Source organism: Cnephaeus nilssonii, assembly GCF_951640355.1.
Source record: "Cnephaeus nilssonii genome assembly, chromosome: 24".
NCBI lineage: Eukaryota > Metazoa > Chordata > Mammalia > Chiroptera > Vespertilionidae > Cnephaeus > Cnephaeus nilssonii.
Window position 1 is genome coordinate 12073879 of NC_137095.1, and position 20234 is coordinate 12094112.

The 20234-nt window shown below is 50.4% G+C and overlaps 1 protein-coding gene across 3 annotated transcripts in view; it reads right to left on the bottom strand.

The window, feature by feature from the left end:
- The window catches only part of SLCO3A1 (solute carrier organic anion transporter family member 3A1), a 251011-nt gene that overhangs the window by 78045 nt on the left and 152732 nt on the right, over positions 1 to 20234 (bottom strand). The gene's annotated exons all lie outside the window — the stretch shown is intronic.

Below are 20234 nucleotides of genomic sequence, written 5' to 3' on the forward strand. Positions count from 1 at the left end.
TAGTGTAGTGTAGTGTGCCTGGCTCCATCCTTGGCTCTGAGGTAAGAGGCCTACCACCAACCTCACACTCTAGTCTAGTCTAGTCTAGTCTAGTGTAGTGTGCCTGGCTCCTTCCTGGGCTCTGAGGTAAGACGCCTACCACCAACCTCACACTCTAGTCCAGTCTAGGCTAGTCTAGTCTAGTGTAGTGTAGTGTGCCTGGCTCCTTCCTGGGCTCTGAGGTAAGAGGCCTACCACCAACCTCACACTCTAGTCTAGTCTAGTCTAGTCTAGTGTAGTTAGGTGTGCCTGGCTCCATCCTGGGCTCTGTGGGAAGAGGCCTACCACCAACCTCACACTCTAGTCTAGTCTAGTCTAGTGTAGTCTGCCTGGCTCCATCCTGGGCATGTGCGAAGACGCCTACCAGCAACCTCACACTCTAGTCTAGTCTAGTCTAGTCTAGTCTAGTCTAGTGTAGTGAGGTGTGCCTGGCTCCATCCTGGGCTCTGTGGGAAGACGCCTACCACCAACCTCACACTCTAGTCTAGTCTAGTCTAGTCTAGTCTAGTGTAGTCTGCCTGGCTCCATCCTGGGCATGTGGGAAGACGCCTACCACCAACCTCACACTCTAGTCTAGTCTAGTCTAGTCTAGTCTAGTCTAGTCTAGTGTAGTGTGCCTAACTCCTTCCTGGGCTCTGAGGTAAGACGCCTACCACCAACCTCACACTCCAGTCTAGTCTAGTCTAGTCTAGTGTAGTGTAGTGTGCCTGGCTCCATCCTGGGCTCTGAGGTAAGAGGCCTACCACCAACCTCACACTCTAGTCTAGTCTAGGCTAATCTAGTGTAGTGTAGTGTGCCTGGCTCCTTCCTGGGCTCTGAGGTAAGAGGCCTACCACCAACATCATACTATAGTCTAGTGTAGTGTGCTTGGCTCCATCCTGGGCTCTGTGGGATGACGCCTACCACCAACCTCACACTCTAGTCTAGTCTAGTCTAGTGTAGTGTGCCTGGCTCCATCCTGGGCTCTGAGGTAAGAGGCCTACCATCAACATCATACTATAGTCTAGTCTAGTCTAGTCTAGTCTAGTGTAGTCTGCCTGGCTCCATCCGGGTCTCTGTGGGAAGACGCCTACCACCAACCTCACACTCTAGTCTAGTCTAGTCTAGTCTAGTCTAGGGTAGTCTGCCTGGCTCCATCCTGGGCTCTGTGGGAAGACGCCTACCACCAACCTCACACTCTAGTCTTGTCTAATCTAATCTAGTCTAGTGTAGTGTAGTGTGCCTGGCTCCATCCTGGGCTCTGAGGTAAGAGGCCTCCCACCAACATCATACTATAGTCTAGTCTAGTGTAGTGTAGTCTGCCTGGCTCCATCCTGGTCTCTGTGGGAAGAAGCCTACCACCAACCTCACACTCTAGTCTGGTCTAGCCTAGTCTAGTCTTGTCTGCCTGGCTCCATCCTGTGCTCTGTGGGAAGACACCTACCACCAACCTCACACTCTAGTCTAGACTAGTCTAGTGTAGTGTAGTGTAGTGTAGTGTAGTGTAGTGTAGTGTAGTGTACTGTGCCTGGCTACATCCTTGGCTCTGAGGTAAGAGGCCTACCACCAACCTCACACTCTAGTCTAGTCTAGTCTAGTCTAGTGTAGTGAGGTGTGCCTGGCTCCATCCTGGGCTCTGTGGGAAGACGCCTACCACCAACCTCACACTCTAGTCTAGTCTAGTCTAGTCTAGTCTAGTCTAGTCTAGTCTAGTTTAGTGTAGTCTGCCTGGCTCCATCCTGGGCTCTGAGGTAAGAGGCCTACCACCAACCTCACACTCTAGTCTAGTCTAGGCTAGTCTAGTGTAGTGTAGTGTGCCTGGCTCCTTCCTGGGCTCTGAGGTAAGAGGCCTACCACCAACATCATACTATAGTCTAGTTTAGTCTGCTTGGCTCCATCCTGGGCTCTGTGGGATGACGCCTACCACCAACCTCACACACTTGTCTAGTCTAGTCTAGTCTAGTGTAGTGTGCCTAGCTCCTTCCTGGGCTCTGAGGTAAGAGGACTACCACCAACATCATACTATAGTCTAGTTTAGTCTAGTGTAGTGTAGTCTACCTGGCTCCATCCTGGGCTTTGTGGGAAGACGCCTACCACCAACCTCACACTCTAGTCTAGTCTAGTCTAGTGTAGTGTACCTGGCTCCATCCTGGGCTCTGAGGTAAGAGGCCTACCATCAACATCATACTATAGTCTAGTCTAGTCTAGTCTAGTCTAGTGTAGTCTGCCTGGCTCCATCCGGGTCTCTGTGGGAAGACGCCTACCACCAACCTCACACTCTAGTCTAGTCTAGTCTAGTCTAGTCTAGTCTAGTCTAGTCTAGTGTAGTCTGCCTGGCTCCATCCTGGGCTCTGTGGGAAGACGCCTACCACCAACCTCACACTCTAGTCTTGTCTAATCTAATCTAGTCTAGTGTAGTGTAGTGTGCCTGGCTCCATCCTGGGCTCTGAGGTAAGAGGCCTACCACCAACATCATACTATAGTCTAGTCTAGTGTAGTGTAGTCTGCCTGGCTCCATCCTGGGCTCTGTGGGAAGAAGCCTACCACCAACCTCACACTCTAGTCTGGTCTAGCCTAGTCTAGTCCTGTCTGCCTGGCTCCATCCTGTGCTCTGTGGGAAGACACCTACCACCAACCTCACACTCTAGTCTAGACTAGTGTAGTGTAGTGTAGTGTAGTGTAGTGTAGTGTAGTGTAGTGTGGCTGGCTCCATCCTTGGCTCTGAGGTAAGAGGCCTACCACCAACCTCACACTCTAGTCTAGTCTAGTCTAGTCTAGTCTAGTGTGCCTGGCTCCTTCCTGGGCTCTGAGGTAAGACGCCTACCACCAACCTCACACTCTAGTCCAGTCTAGGCTAGTCTAGTCTAGTGTAGTGTAGTGTGCCTGGCTCCTTCCTGGGCTCTGAGGTAAGAGGCCTACCACCAACCTCACATTCTAGTCTAGTCTAGTCTAGTCTAGTGTAGTTAGGTGTGCCTGGCTCCATCCTGGGCTCTGTGGGAAGAGGCCTACCACCAACCTCACACTCTAGTCTAGTCTAGTCTAGTGTAGTCTGCCTGGCTCCATCCTGGGCATGTGCGAAGACGCCTACCAGCAACCTCACACTCTAGTCTAGTCTAGTCTAGTCTAGTCTAGTGTAGTGAGGTGTGCCTGGCTCCATCCTGGGCTCTGTGGGAAGACGCCTACCACCAACCTCACACTCTAGTCTAGTCTAGTCTAGTCTAGTCTAGTCTAGTCTAGTGTAGTCTGCCTGGCTCCATCCTGGGCATGTGGGAAGACGCCTACCACCAACCTCACACTCTAGTCTAGTCTAGTCTAGTCTAGTCTAGTGTAGTGTGCCTGGCTCCTTCCTGGGCTCTGAGGTAAGACGCCTACCACCAACCTCACACTCCAGTCTAGTCTAGTCTAGTCTAGTGTAGTGTAGTGTAGTGTGCCTGGCTCCATCCTGGGCTCTGAGGTAAGAGGCCTACCACCAACCTCACACTCTAGTCTAGTCTAGGCTAGTCTAGTGTAGTGTAGTGTGCCTGGCTCCTTCCTGGGCTCTGAGGTAAGAGGCCTACCACCAACATCATACTATAGTCTAGTGTAGTCTGCTTGGCTCCATCCTGGGCTCTGTGGGATGACGCCTACCACCAACCTCACACACTTGTCTAGTCTAGTCTAGTGTAGTGTGCCTAGCTCCTTCCTGGGCTCTGAGGTAAGAGGACTACCACCAACATCATACTATAGTCTAGTTTAGTCTAGTGTAGTGTAGTCTACCTGGCTCCATCCTGGGCTTTGTGGGAAGACGCCTACCACCAACCTCACACTCTAGTCTAGTCTAGTCCAGTGTAGTGTGCCTGGCTCCATCCTGGGCTCTGAGGTAAGAGGCCTACCATCAACATCATACTATAGTCTAGTCTAGTCTAGTCTAGTCTAGTGTAGTCTGCCTGGCTCCATCCGGGTCTCTGTGGGAAGACGCCTACCACCAACCTCACACTCTAGTCTAGTCTAGTCTAGTCTAGTGTAGTGAGGTGTGCCTGGCTCCATCCTGGGCTCTGTGGGAAGACGCCTACCACCAACCTCACACTCTAGTCTAGTCTAGTCTAGTCTAGTTTAGTGTAGTCTGCCTGGCTCCATCCTGGGCTCTGAGGTAAGAGGCCTACCACCAACCTCACACTCTAGTCTAGTCTAGGCTAGTCTAGTGTAGTGTAGTGTGCCTGGCTCCTTCCTGGGCTCTGAGGTAAGAGGCCTACCACCAACATCATACTATAGTCTAGTTTAGTCTGCTTGGCTCCATCCTGGGCTTTGTGGGAAGACGCCTACCACCAACCTCACACTCTAGTCTAGTCTAGTCTAGTGTAGTGTGCCTGGCTCCATCCTGGGCTCTGAGGTAAGAGGCCTACCATCAACATCATACTATAGTCTAGTCTAGTCTAGTCTAGTCTAGTGTAGTCTGCCTGGCTCCATCCGGGTCTCTGTGGGAAGACGCCTACCACCAACCTCACACTCTAGTCTAGTCTAGTCTAGTCTAGTCTAGTGTAGTCTGCCTGGCTCCATCCTGGGCTCTGTGGGAAGACGCCTACCACCAACCTCACACTCTAGTCTTGTCTAATCTAATCTAGTCTAGTGTAGTGTAGTGTGCCTGGCTCCATCCTGGGCTGTGAGGTAAGAGGCCTACCACCAACATCATACTATAGTCTAGTCTAGTGTAGTGTAGTCTGCCTGGCTCCATCCTGGGCTCTGTGGGAAGAAGCCTACCACCAACCTCACACTCCAGTCTGGTCTAGCCTAGTCTAGTCTTGTCTGCCTGGCTCCATCCTGTGCTCTGTGGGAAGACACCTACCACCAACCTCACACTCTAGTCTAGACTAGTGTAGTGTAGTGTAGTGTAGTGTAGTGTAGTGTAGTGTAGTGTGCCTGGCTCCATCCTTGGCTCTGAGGTAAGAGGCCTACCACCAACCTCACACTCTAGTCTAGTCTAGTCTAGTCTAGTGTAGTGTGCCTGGCTCCTTCCTGGGCTCTGAGGTAAGACGCCTACCACCAACCTCACACTCTAGTCCAGTCTAGGCTAGTCTAGTCTAGTGTAGTGTAGTGTGCCTGGCTCCTTCCTGGGCTCTGAGGTAAGAGGCCTACCACCAACCTCACACTCTAGTCTAGTCTAGTCTAGTCTAGTGTAGTTAGGTGTGCCTGGCTCCATCCTGGGCTCTGTGGGAAGAGGCCTACCACCAACCTCACACTCTAGTCTAGTCTAGTCTAGTGTAGTCTGCCTGGCTCCATCCTGGGCATGTGCGAAGACGCCTACCAGCAACCTCACACTCTAGTCTAGTCTAGTCTAGTCTAGTCTAGTCTAGTGTAGTGAGGTGTGCCTGGCTCCATCCTGGGCTCTGTGGGAAGACGCCTACCACCAACCTCACACTCTAGTCTAGTCTAGTCTAGTCTAGTCTAGTCTAGTGTAGTCTGCCTGGCTCCATCCTGGGCATGTGGGAAGACGCCTACCACCAACCTCACACTCTAGTCTAGTCTAGTCTAGTCTAGTCTAGTGTAGTGTGCCTGGCTCCTTCCTGGGCTCTGAGGTAAGACGCCTACCACCAACCTCACACTCCAGTCTAGTCTAGTCTAGTCTAGTGTAGTGTAGTGTAGTGTGCCTGGCTCCATCCTGGGCTCTGAGGTAAGAGGCCTACCACCAACCTCACACTCTAGTCTAGTCTAGGCTAGTCTAGTGTAGTGTAGTGTGCCTGGCTCCTTCCTGGGCTCTGAGGTAAGAGGCCTACCACCAACATCATACTATAGTCTAGTGTAGTCTGCTTGGCTCCATCCTGGGCTCTGTGGGATGACGCCTACCACCAACCTCACACACTTGTCTAGTCTAGTCTAGTGTAGTGTGCCTAGCTCCTTCCTGGGCTCTGAGGTAAGAGGACTACCACCAACATCATACTATAGTCTAGTTTAGTCTAGTGTAGTGTAGTCTACCTGGCTCCATCCTGGGCTTTGTGGGAAGACGCCTACCACCAACCTCACACTCTAGTCTAGTCTAGTCTAGTGTAGTGTGCCTGGCTCCATCCTGGGCTCTGAGGTAAGAGGCCTACCATCAACATCATACTATAGTCTAGTCTAGTCTAGTCTAGTCTAGTGTAGTCTGCCTGGCTCCATCCGGGTCTCTGTGGGAAGACGCCTACCACCAACCTCACACTCTAGTCTAGTCTAGTCTAGTCTAGTCTAGTGTAGTCTGCCTGGCTCCATCCTGGGCTCTGTGGGAAGACGCCTACCACCAACCTCACACTCTAGTCTTGTCTAATCTAATCTAGTCTAGTGTAGTGTAGTGTGCCTGGCTCCATCCTGGGCTCTGAGGTAAGAGGCCTCCCACCAACATCATACTATAGTCTAGTCTAGTGTAGTGTAGTCTGCCTGGCTCCATCCTGGGCTCTGTGGGAAGAAGCCTACCACCAACCTCACACTCTAGTCTGGTCTAGCCTAGTCTAGTCTTGTCTGCCTGGCTCCATCCTGTGCTCTGTGGGAAGACACCTACCACCAACCTCACACTCTAGTCTAGACTAGTGTAGTGTAGTGTAGTGTAGTGTAGTGTAGTGTAGTGTAGTGTAGTGTGCCTGGCTCCATCCTTGGCTCTGAGGTAAGAGGCCTACCACCAACCTCACACTCTAGTCTAGTCTAGTCTAGTCTAGTGTAGTGAGGTGTGCCTGGCTCCATCCTGGGCTCTGTGGGAAGACGCCTACCACCAACCTCACACTCTAGTCTAGTCTAGTCTAGTCTAGTCTAGTTTAGTGTAGTCTGCCTGGCTCCATCCTGGGCTCTGTGGGAAGACGCCTACCACCAACCTCACACTCTAGTCTTGTCTAATCTAATCTAGTCTAGTGTAGTGTAGTGTGCCTGGCTCCATCCTGGGCTCTGAGGTAAGAGGCCTACCACCAACATCATACTATAGTCTAGTCTAGTGTAGTGTAGTCTGCCTGGCTCCATCCTGGGCTCTGTGGGAAGAAGCCTACCACCAACCTCACACTCTAGTCTGGTCTAGCCTAGTCTAGTCTTGTCTGCCTGGCTCCATCCTGTGCTCTGTGGGAAGGCACCTACCACCAACCTCACACTCTAGTCTAGACTAGTCTAGTGTAGTGTAGTGTAGTGTAGTGTAGTGTAGTGTAGTGTAGTGTAGTGTAGTGTGCCTGGCTCCATCCTTGGCTCTGAGGTAAGAGGCCTACCACCAACCTCACACTCTAGTCTAGTCTAGTCTAGTCTAGTGTAGTGAGGTGTGCCTGGCTCCATCCTGGGCTCTGTGGGAAGACGCCTACCACCAACCTCACACTCTAGTCCAGTCTAGGCTAGTCTAGTCTAGTGTAGTGTAGTGTGCCTGGCTCCTTCCTGGGCTCTGAGGTAAGAGGCCTACCACCAACCTCACACTCTAGTCTAGTCTAGTCTAGTCTAGTGTGCCTGGCTCCATCCTGGGCTCTGAGGTTAGAGGCCTACCACCAACCTCACACTATAGTCTAGTCTAGTCTAGTCTAGTTTAGTCTGCCTGGCTCCATCCTTGACTCTGTGGGAAGACGCCTACCACCAACCTCACACTCTAGTCTGGTCTAGTCTAGTCTAGTCTAGTGTCGTCTGCCTGGCTACATTCTGGGCTCTGTGGGAAGACGCCTACCACCAACCTCACACTCTATTCTAGTCTAGTGTAGTGTGCCTGGCTCCATCCTGGGCTCTGAGGTAAGAGGCCTACCACCAACATCATACTATACTCTAGTCTAGCCTAGTCTAGTCTAGTCTGCCTGGCTCCATCCTGGGCTCTGTGGGAAGACACCTACCACCAACCTCACACTCTAGTCTAGTCTAGTCTAGTCTAGTGTAGTGTAGTGTAGTGTGCCTGGCTCCATCCTGGGCTCTGAGGTAAGAGGCCTACCACCAACCTCACACTCTAGTCTAGTCTAGGCTAGTCTAGTGTAGTGTAGTGTGCCTGGCTCCTTCCTGGGCTCTGAGGTAAGAGGCCTACCACCAACATCATACTATAGTCTAGTTTAGTCTGCTTGGCTCCATCCTGGGCTCTGTGGGATGACGCCTACCACCAACCTCACACACTTGTCTAGTCTAGTCTAGTCTAGTGTAGTGTGCCTAGCTCCTTCCTGGGCTCTGAGGTAAGAGGACTACCACCAACATCATACTATAGTCTAGTTTAGTCTAGTGTAGTGTAGTCTACCTGGCTCCATCCTGGGCTTTGTGGGAAGACGCCTACCACCAACCTCACACTCTAGTCTAGTCTAGTCTAGTGTAGTGTGCCTGGCTCCATCCTGGGCTCTGAGGTAAGAGGCCTACCATCAACATCATACTATAGTCTAGTCTAGTCTAGTCTAGTCTAGTGTAGTCTGCCTGGCTCCATCCGGGTCTCTGTGGGAAGACGCCTACCACCAACCTCACACTCTAGTCTAGTCTAGTCTAGTCTAGTCTAGTCTAGTCTAGTGTAGTCTGCCTGGCTCCATCCTGGGCTCTGTGGGAAGACGCCTACCACCAACCTCACACTCTAGTCTTGTCTAATCTAATCTAGTCTAGTGTAGTGTAGTGTGCCTGGCTCCATCCTGGGCTCTGAGGTAAGAGGCCTACCACCAACATCATACTATAGTCTAGTCTAGTGTAGTGTAGTCTGCCTGGCTCCATCCTGGGCTCTGTGGGAAGAAGCCTACCACCAACCTCACACTCTAGTCTGGTCTAGCCTAGTCTAGTCTTGTCTGCCTGGCTCCATCCTGTGCTCTGTGGGAAGACACCTACCACCAACCTCACACTCTAGTCTAGACTAGTCTAGTCTAGTCTAGTGTAGTGTAGTGTAGTGTAGTGTAGTGTGCCTGGCTCCATCCTTGGCTCTGAGGTAAGAGGCCTACCACCAACCTCACACTCTAGTCTAGTCTAGTCTAGTCTAGTCTAGTCTAGTGTAGTGAGGTGTGCCTGGCTCCATCCTGGGCTCTGTGGGAAGACGCCTACCACCAACCTCACACTCTAGTCCAGTCTAGGCTAGTCTAGTCTAGTGTAGTGTAGTGTGCCTGGCTCCTTCCTGGGCTCTGAGGTAAGAGGCCTACCACCAACCTCACACTCTAGTCTAGTCTAGTCTAGTCTAGTGTAGTTAGGTGTGCCTGGCTCCATCCTGGGCTCTGTGGGAAGAGGCCTACCACCAACCTCACACTCTAGTCTAGTCTAGTCTAGTGTAGTCTGCCTGGCTCCATCCTGGGCATGTGCGAAGACGCCTACCAGCAACCTCACACTCTAGTCTAGTCTAGTCTAGTCTAGTGTAGTGAGGTGTGCCTGGCTCCATCCTGGGCTCTGTGGGAAGACGCCTACCACCAACCTCACACTCTAGTCTAGTCTAGTCTAGTCTAGTCTAGTGTAGTCTGCCTGGCTCCATCCTGGGCATGTGGGAAGACGCCTACCACCAACCTCACACTCCAGTCTAGTCTAGTCTAGTCTAGTCTAGTGTAGGGTAGTGTAGTGTGCCTGGCTCCATCCTGGGCTCTGAGGTAAGAGGCCTACCACCAACCTCACACTCTAGTCTAGTCTAGGCTAGTCTAGTGTAGTGTAGTGTGCCTGGCTCCTTCCTGGGCTCTGAGGTAAGAGGCCTACCACCAACATCATACTATAGTCTAGTGTAGTCTGCTTGGCTCCATCCTGGGCTCTGTGGGATGACGCCTACCACCAACCTCACACACTTGTCTAGTCTAGTCTAGTCTAGTGTAGTGTGCCTAGCTCCTTCCTGGGCTCTGAGGTAAGAGGACTACCACCAACATCATACTATAGTCTAGTTTAGTCTAGTGTAGTGTAGTCTACCTGGCTCCATCCTGGGCTTTGTGGGAAGACGCCTACCACCAACCTCACACTCTAGTCTAGTCTAGTCTAGTGTAGTGTGCCTGGCTCCATCCTGGGCTCTGAGGTAAGAGACCTACCATCAACATCATACTATAGTCTAGTCTAGTCTAGTCTAGTTTAGTCTAGTGTAGTCTGCCTGGCTCCATCCGGGTCTCTGTGGGAAGACGCCTACCACCAACCTCACACTCTAGTCTGGTCTAGCCTAGTCTAGTCTTGTCTGCCTGGCTCCATCCTGTGCTCTGTGGGAAGACACCTACCACCAACCTCACACTCTAGTCTAGACTAGTGTAGTGTAGTGTAGTGTAGTGTAGTGTAGTGTAGTGTAGTGTGCCTGGCTCCATCCTTGGCTCTGAGGTAAGAGGCCTACCACCAACCTCACACTCTAGTCTAGTCTAGTCTAGTCTAGTGTAGTGAGGTGTGCCTGGCTCCATCCTGGGCTCTGTGGGAAGACGCCTACCACCAACCTCACACTCTAGTCCCGTCTAGGCTAGTCTAGTCTAGTGTAGTGTAGTGTGCCTGGCTCCTTCCTGGGCTCTGAGGTAAGAGGCCTACCACCAACCTCACACTCTAGTCTAGTCTAGTCTAGTCTAGTCTAGTCTAGTGTAGTTAGGTGTGCCTGGCTCCATCCTGGGCTCTGTGGGAAGAGGCCTACCACCAACCTCACACTCTAGTCTAGTCTAGTCTAGTGTAGTCTGCCTGGCTCCATCCTGGGCATGTGCGAAGACGCCTACCAGCAACCTCACACTCTAGTCTAGTCTAGTCTAGTCTAGTGTAGTGAGGTGTGCCTGGCTCCATCCTGGGCTCTGTGGGAAGACGCCTACCACCAACCTCACACTCTAGTCTAGTCTAGTCTAGTCTAGTCTAGTGTAGTCTGCCTGGCTCCATCCTGGGCATGTGGGAAGACGCCTACCACCAACCTCACACTCTAGTCTAGTCTAGTCTAGTCTAGTCTAGTGTAGTGTGCCTGGCTCCTTCCTGGGCTCTGAGGTAAGACGCCTACCACCAACCTCACACTCCAGTCTAGTCTAGTCTAGTCTAGTGTAGTGTAGTGTAGTGTGCCTGGCTCCATCCTGGGCTCTGAGGTAAGAGGCCTACCACCAACCTCACACTCTAGTCTAGTCTAGGCTAGTCTAGTGTAGTGTAGTGTGCCTGGCTCCTTCCTGGGCTCTGAGGTAAGAGGCCTACCACCAACATCATACTATAGTCTAGTGTAGTCTGCTTGGCTCCATCCTGGGCTCTGTGGGATGACGCCTACCACCAACCTCACACACTTGTCTAGTCTAGTCTAGTCTAGTGTAGTGTGCCTAGCTCCTTCCTGGGCTCTGAGGTAAGAGGACTACCACCAACATCATACTATAGTCTAGTTTAGTCTAGTGTAGTGTAGTCTACCTGGCTCCATCCTGGGCTTTGTGGGAAGACGCCTACTACCAACCTCACACTCTAGTCTAGTCTAGTCTAGTGTAGTGTGCCTGGCTCCATCCTGGGCTCTGAGGTAAGAGGCCTACCATCAACATCATACTATAGTCTAGTCTAGTCTAGTCTAGTCTAGTGTACTCAGCCTGGCTCCATCCGGGTCTCTGTGGGAAGACGCCTACCACCAACCTCACACTCTAGTCTAGTCTAGTCTAGTCTAGTCTAGTGTAGTCTGCCTGGCTCCATCCTGGGCTCTGTGGGAAGACGCCTTCCACCAACCTCACACTCTAGTCTTGTCTAATCTAATCTAGTCTAGTGTAGTGTAGTGTGCCTGGCTCCATCCTGGGCTCTGAGGTAAGAGGCCTACCACCAACATCATACTATAGTCTAGTCTAGTGTAGTGTAGTCTGCCTGGCTCCATCCTGGGCTCTGTGGGAAGAAGCCTTCCACCAACCTCACACTCTAGTCTGGTCTAGCCTAGTCTAGTCTTGTCTGCCTGGCTCCATCCTGTGCTCTTTGGGAAGACACCTACCACCAACCTCACACTCTAGTCTAGACTAGTCTAGTGTACTGTAGTGTAGTGTAGTGTAGTGTAGTGTAGTGTAGTGTAGTGTGCCTGGCTCCATCCTTGGCTCTGAGGTAAGAGGCCTACCACCAACCTCACACTCTAGTCTAGTCTAGTCTAGTCTAGTCTAGTGTAGTGAGGTGTGCCTGGCTCCATCCTGGGCTCTGTGGGAAGACGCCTACCACCAACCTCACACTCTAGTCCAGTCTAGGCTAGTCTAGTCTAGTGTAGTGTAGTGAGCCTGGCTCCTTCCTGGGCTCTGAGTTAAGAGGCCTACCACCAACCTCACACTCTAGTCTAGTCTAGTCTAGTCTAGTGTAGTTAGGTGTGCCTGGCTCCATCCTGGGCTCTGTGGGAAGAGGCCTACCACCAACCTCAAACTCTAGTCTAGTCTAGTCTAGTGTAGTCTGCCTGGCTCCATCCTGGGCATGTGGGAAGACGCCTACCACCAACCTCACACTCTAGTCTAGTCTAGTCTAGTGTAGTGTGCCTGGCTCCATCCTGAGCTCTGAGGTAAGAGGCCTACCACCAACATCATACTATAGTCTAGTTTAGTCTAGTGTAGTGTAGTCTGCCTGGCTCCATCCTGGGTATGTGGGAAGACGCCTACCACCAACCTAACACTCCAGTCTAGTCTAGTCTAGTCTAGTCTAGTCTAATGTAGTGTGCCTGTCTCCATCCTGGGCTCTGAGGTAAGAGGCTTACCACCCACATCATACTATAGTCTAGTTTCTTCTAGTCTCATCTAGTGTAGTCAGCCTGGCTCCATCCTGGGCTCTGTGGGAAGAGGCCTACAACCAACATCATACTATAGTCTAGTCTAGTCTAGTCTAGTCTAGTGTAGTGTGCCTTGCTCCATCCTGGGCTCTGAGGTAAGAGGCATACCACGAACATCATACTATAGTCTAGATTAGTCTAGTCTAGTGTAGTGTAGTGTGCCTGGCTCCATCCTGGGCTCTGTGGGAAGACGCCTACCATCAACCTCACACTCTAGTCTAGTCTAGTGTAGTGTAGTCTGCCTGGCTCCATCATGGGCATGTGGGAAGACGCCTACCACCAACCTCACACTCTAGTCTAGTCTAGTCTAGTCTAGTCTAACATAGGGTGCCTGTCTCCATCCTGGGCTCTGAGGTAAGAGGCCTACCACCAACATCATACTATAGTCTAGTTTAGTCTAGTGTAGTGTAGTCTACCTGGCTCCATCCTGGGCATGTGGGAAGACGCCTACCACCAACCTCACACTCTAGTCTAGTCTAGTCTAGTCTAGTCTACTGTAGTCTGCCTGGCTCCATCCTGGGCATGTGAGAAGACGCCTACCACCAACCTCATACTCTAGTCTAATCTAGTCTAGTCTAGTCTAGTGTGCCTGGCTCCATCCTGGGCTCTGAGGTAAGAGGCCTACAACCAACATCATACTATAGTCTAGTCTAGTGTAGTCTGATTGGCTCCATCCTGGGCTCTGTGGGAAGACGCCTACCACCAACCTCACACTCTAGTCTAGTCTAGTCTAGTCTAGTCTAGTGTAGTGTGCCTAGCTGATCCTGGGCTCTGAGGTAAGAGGCCTACCACCAACATCATACTATAGTCTAGTTTAGTCTAGTGTAGTGTAGTGTGCCTGGCTCCATCCTGGGCTCTGTGGGAAGACGCCTACCACCAACCTCACACTCTAGTCTAGTCTAGTCTAGTCTAGTCTAGTCTAGTGTAGTCTGCCTGGCTCCATCCTGGGCTCTGTGGGAAGACGCCTACCACCAACCTCACACTCTAGTCTAGTCTAGTCTAGTCTAGTCTAGTCTAGTGTGCCTGGCTCAATCCTAGGCTCTGAGGTAAGAGGCCTACCACCGACATCATACTATAGTCTAGTCTAGTGTAATCTAGTCTAGTGTAGTCTGCCTGGCTCCATCCTGGGCATTTGGGAAGACGCCTACCACTAACCTAACACTCTAATCTAGTCTAGTCTAATCTAGTCTAGTGTAGTCTGCCTGGCTCCATCCTGGGCATGTGGGAGACACTTATCACCAACCTCACACTCTAGTCGAGTCTAGTGTAGTGTAGTCTGCCTGGCTCCATCCTGGGCTCTGTGGGAAGACGCCTACCACCAACCTCACACTCTAGTCTAGTCTAGTCTGCCTGGCTCCATCCTGGGCATGTGGGAAGAGGCCTACCACCAACCTCACACTATAGTCTAGTCTAGTTTAGTCTAGTGTAGTGTGCCTGGCTCAATCCTGGGCTCTGTGGGAAGAGGCCTACCACCAACCTCACACTCTAGTCTAGTCTAGTCTAGTGTAGTCTAGTGTAGTCTACCTACTCCATCCTGGGCAAGTAGGAAGACGCCTACCACCAACCTCATACTCTTGTCTAGTGTACTCGAGTCTAGTGTACCTGGCTCCATCCTGGGCTCTGAGGTAAGAGGCCTACAACCAACATCATACTATAGTTAGTCTAGTCTAGTGTAGTCTGCTTGGCTCCATCCTGGGCTCTGTGGGAAGACGCCTACCAACAACCTCACACTCTAGTCTAGTCTAGTCTAGTCTAGTCTAGTGTAGTTTGCCTGGCTCCATCCTGGGCTCTGAGGTAAGAGGCCTACCACCAACATCATACTATAGTGTAGTCTAGTGTAGTCTACTTGGCTCCATCCTGGGCTCTGTGGGAAGACGCCTACCACCAACCTCACACTATAGTCTAGTCTAGTCTAGTCTAGTCTAGTCTAGTCTAGTGTATTCTGCCTCGCTCCATCCTGGGTTCTCTGGGAAGAAGCCTACCACCAACCTCACATTATAATCTACTCTAGTCTAGTCTAGTCTAGTCTAGTCTAGTGTAGTCTGCCTGGCTCCATCCTGGGCTGTGTGGGAAAAGGCCTACCACCAACCTCACACTATAGTCTAGTCTAGTCTAGTCTAGTGTGCCTGGCTCCATCCTGGGCTCTGAGGTAAAAGGCCTACCACCAACATCATACTATAGTCTAGTTTAGTCTAGTGTAGTGTAGTCTGCCTGGCTCCATCCTGGGCATGTGGGAAGATGCCTACCACCAACCTCATACTCTAGTCTAGTCTAGTCTAGTGTAGTCTAGTGTAGTCTGCCTGGCTCCATCCTGGGCATGTGGGAAGACGCCTACCACCAACCTCACACTCTAGTCTAGTCTAGTCTAGTGTAGTGTGCCTGGTTCCATCCTGGGCTCTGTGGGAAGACGCCTACCACCAACCTCACACTATAGTGTAGTTTAGTCTAGTCTAGTCTAGTGTAGTGTGCCTGGCTCCATCCTGTGCTCTAAGGTAAGAGGCCTACTACCAACATTATACTATAGTCTAGTCTAGTCTAGTGTAGTGTAGTCTGCCTGGCTCCATCCTGGGCATGTGGGAAGACGCCTACCACCAACCTTACACTCTAGTCTAGTCTAGTGTTGTTTGATTAGCTCCATCCTGGGCAAGTAGGAAGACACCTACCACCAACCTCACACACTAGTCTAGTCTAGTCTAGTGTGCCTGGCTCCATCCTGGGCTCTTTGGGAAGACACCTACCACCAACCTCAGACTCTAGTGTACTCTAGTCTAGGGTAGTGTAGTTTAGTGTAGTTTGCCTGGCTCCATCCTGGGCTTTCTGGGAAGAGGCATACCACCAACCTCACACTCTAGTCTAGTCTAGTCTAGTGTAGTCTGCCCGGCTCCATCGTGGGCGTGTGGGTAGAGGCCTACCACCAACCTCACACTATAATCTAGTCTAGTTTAGTCTAGTGTAGTGTGCCTGGCTCAATCCTGGGCTCTGTGGGAAGAGGCTTACCACTAACCTCACACTCTAGTCTAGTCTAGTCTAGTCTAGTGTAGTGTGCCTGGCTCCATCCTGGGCTCTGTGGTTAGAGGCCTACCACCAACATCATACTATAGTCTAGTCTAGTCTAGTCTAGTGTAGTGTAGTCTGCCTGGCTACATCCTGGGCATGTGGGAAGACGCCTACCACCAACCTCACACTCTAGTCTAGTCTAGTCTAGTCTAGTCTAGTGTAGTTTGCCTAGCTCCATCCTGGGCAAGTAGGAAGACGCCTACCACCAACCTCACACACTAGGCTAGTCTAGTCTAGTGTGCCTGGCTCCATCCTTGGCTCCTAGGTAAGCGGCCTACCGCCAACATTATACTATAGTCTAGTCTAGTGTAGTCAAATCTAGTGTAGTCTGCCTGGCTCCATCCTGGGCATGTGGGAAGATGCCTACCACCAACCTCATACTTTAGTCTAGTCTAGTGTCTTCAGCCTGGCTCTATCCTGGGCTCTGAGGTAAGAGGCCTACCACCAACCTCACACTATAATCTAGTCTAGTTTAGTCTAGTGTAGTGTGCCTGGCTCAAATCTGGGCTCTGTGGGATGAGGCCTACTACTAACCTCACACTCTATTCTAGTCTAGTCTAGTCTAGTGTAGTCTGTCTGGCTCCATCCTGGGCATGCGGGAAGAGGCCTACCACCAACATCATACTATTGTCTAGTCTAGTGTAGTCTAATCTAGTGTAGTCTGCCTGGCTCCCTCCTGGGTTCTGTGGGAAGACGCCTACCACCAACCTCACACTCTAGTCTAGTCTAGTCTAGTGTAGTCTGCCTGGATCCATCCTGGGCATGCGGGAAGAGGCCTACCACCAACATCATACTATTGTCTAGTCTAGTGTAGTCTAATCTAGTGTAGTCTGCCTGGCTCCATCCTGGGTTCTGTGGGAAGACGCCTACCACCAACCTCACACTCTAGTCTAGTCTAGTCTAGTATAGTGTGCCTGGCTCCATCCTGGGCTCTGTGGGAAGAGGCCTACCACCAACCGATTACTCTAGTCTAGTCTAGTGTAGTTTAGTCTTCCTGGCTCCATCCTGGGCTCTGTGGGAAGAGCCCTAACACCAACGTCACATTCTAGTCTAGTCTAGTCTAGTCTAGTCTAATCTAGTCTGCCTGGCTCCATCCTGGGCTGTGTGGGAAGAGGACTACCACCCAGCTCACGCTATAGTCTAGTCTAGTCTAGTCTAGTGTAGTCTGCCTGGCTCCATCCTGGGCTGTGTGGGAAGAGGACTACCACCAACCTCACACTATAGTCTAGTATAGTCTAGTCTAGTCTAGTGTAGTCTGCCTGGCTCCATCCTGGGTTCTCTGGGAAGAAGCCTACCACCAACCTCACATTATAATCTACTCTAGTCTAGTCTAGTCTAGTCTAGTCTAGTCTCGTCTCGTCTCGTCTAGAGTAGTCTGCCTGGCTCCATCCTGGGTTCTGGGGAAGAGGCCTACCACCAACCTCACACTCTAGTCTAGTCTAATCTGCCTGGCTCCATCCTGGGCTCTTTGGGAAGAGGCCCACCAACAGCTTCACACTCTTGTGTAGTCTAGTCTGCCTCCCTCCATCCTGGGCCCTGTGGGAAGAGGCCTACCCCCAATCTCACTAGATTACATTAGATTAGACTAGATTAGAATGTGAGGTTAGTGGTTAGCCTCTTCTCACTGTGTCTAGGATTAGCCCAAGGCGGTCTAGTCTATTCTAGTGTAATCTGCCTTGTCTTTCTCGTGGACTCTACGGGAAGAGGCCTACCACCAACCTTATACTCTAATCTATTCTAGTCCTGTTTAGTCCACCTGGCTCAGTTCTGGTTTCTTCGGGAAGAGGCCTATCACCAACTTTACACTCTAGTCTAATCTAGTCAAGTCTGGTCTAGTCTCCCTGCCTCCATCGTGGTGTCTTTGGGAAGAAGCCTACCACCAATGTCACACTCTAATCTAATCTGCCTGGCTCTAACCTGGGCTTGTGGGGAGAAGCCTGCCACCATCCTGACTTCAGTACATTAGATTAGACTAGATTAAAGTGTGAGGTTGGTGGTAGGACTCTTTCCACTCTGTACAGGATGGCGCCAAGGTAGTCTAGTGTAGTCTAGTCTATACTAGTGTAGTCGTCCTTGTCTCCCACATGGGCTCTGTGGGAAAGGCCTACCACTAATCTCATACTCTAGTCTAGTCTAGTCTGCCTGGCTCCATCCTGGGCTCTGTGGGAAGAGACCTACCACCAACCTCACACTCTAGTCTAGTTTAGTCTAGTTTAGTCTGCCTGGCTCAGTCATGGGCTCTCTGGGAAGAGGCCTACCACCAACCTGACTAGATTACATTAGACTAGACTAGACTAGTGTGTGAGGTTGGTGATAGGCCTCTTCCCATTGAGTCCAGTTTTGGGTCAAGGCAGTATATTCTATTCTATTCTATTCTATTCTATTCTATTCTAGTCTGTGTAGTCTGACTTGGCTGTGTCGTGGGCTCTTCGGGAAGAGGCCCACCACTAACCTCACAGTCTAGTGTAATCTATCTGCCTTGGCTCTGTCATGCGTTCTACGGGAAGAGTTCTTCCACTAACCTCACACTCTATTCTGTTTCCTTCACTTGTTTATGTCTTGTTGTTTATCACAGTAATAGTTTTTGAATTCCATTCCATACAATGCCTTGTTGGTTTCTTTGCCTAGACCTACTAATTTAAAAATAATTAAGGTATCATTCAGTGATCTGAAAATTGTCACATTATATATGCAATATCATTGTAATATCTGTCTTCACATTATCCCCACATCTCATGAAGTTTCCCCATATATCTTCCCATGTGTTCTTAACCTAAGTATTTTTCCTTGTGTTTTGAGTCCGCTGAATCTGTTTAGGCACCCAGAGACCTTAACTCCGCTGTTGAGCAACTCCTCCCTTCTTAAGTCAGCCTCCAAGATGCCGCTGAAAAGCAGGGATGTTCTCACTTTCGGGAATATGGTCCCCGCAGCTCAGTACACCTCATGTGCTAAATAAATGTTGTTTTCCCCATGAATGTGTATGTGGAATGTTTTAAGTACTTTCTGAAATAAGGGTCCCTTACCGGCTGGCCTGCCTCTATGGTTGAGCATCAACCTATGAACCAATGGTTCATGGTTGGATTCCTGGTCAGGGCACATGCCCAGGTTCACTAATCTAATGTAATCTAGTGAGGTTGGTGGTAGGCCTCTTCCCACAGGGCCCAGGTTGGAGCCAGGCAGACTAAACTAGACTAAAGTTTGAGGTCCGTGGTAGGCTCTTCCCACAGAGCCCACGATGGAGCCAGGCAGATCCCCAGTGGGCGTGTGTTAGAGGCAACCAATCAATGATTCTCTCTCATTATTGATGTTTCTACCTCTCCCTCTCCCTTCCTCTCTGAAATCAAAAATACATTTTTTAAAAATAAGGATCCCCAACTTGCTACCAGATATTACCCATTCGTCTACCTATCTGTCCGGCCCACTTGGAGTGAATGTGGGTGGGAGGGCATCTGACTCACGTACCTTGTACCTCCGTTAAAAATTACCATGGTTATCCCCTGCAGGGGCTTTAGTCATAACAGCACCATGTCAGAAAGGCGGCGATGCTTTCCTTTAAGTTCTTGCTATACCCATTCTTACCTGGGCGTGGTCACACCTACAACACATCTCTTTTCCATGACTTAGAAATAAGACAGATTAAAAAAACTGTGGTACATCTACACAATGGAACACCACGCTGCTGTAAAAAGGAAGGAACTCCTACCATTTGCAACCACATGGGTGGACCTGAAGAGCATTATGCTAAGTGAAATCAGCCAGTCAGAGAAAGATAAATATCACATGATCTCACTCATTTGTGGAATACAATGAACAACATAAACAGATGAACAAGAACAGATCCAGAAACAGAGAAGCATTGGTCCGATGCTCAAACCAAACCTCAGAGGGAAGGTAGGGGAGGGTGGGGGTAAGGGGAAGAGATCACCAAAGGACTTGTATGCGTGCATATAAGCCTAACCAATGGACACAGACAGTAGGGGGGTGAGGGCATGAGTGGGGAGAGGTAGGAGGCGGCAATGGGGGGATAAGAACACATACGTAATACCTTAATAAAGAAAGAAAGGAAAAGAAATAAGACGAATACACCTTATAAGTGTCCCGTGTGCACCAACGTCGTGTATTATTAACAGCGTTGAGGAGATTCTAAGGCCTTTCCCGGGGCACCAGTGCAGGGAAATGACCACGGCGACTGATCAGAAATTCTTTGCTGCCGGCGGGAGAGGCAGCGAGCGGGGCCGATGCCCCCAAGCTGAGCTCATCTTCCTAAGGAATCCAAGGTGGGTGTTTTCTTCTTTGATATGCCAGTTACGTGGGAATCGGTCTCATCATAAAAGTCGTAACCACACATATTATAGACCTCTTCCCCGACTATATCTTGTAGCCTTTTTTTTTTTTTTACTTTTACAAGCACGCTTCTAAATATTTCTAAAATCCATTCTTTGTGCTCATCCGTGGCTTATACTTCGAATAATGAATATCTACTCTGAAAACAGAGAGCATGGTCATTTCCCGTTCCGCACCGATTTGCCGTTAATGTCCATGACAGAAGACCACTGCCCTATTATTCAAGAAA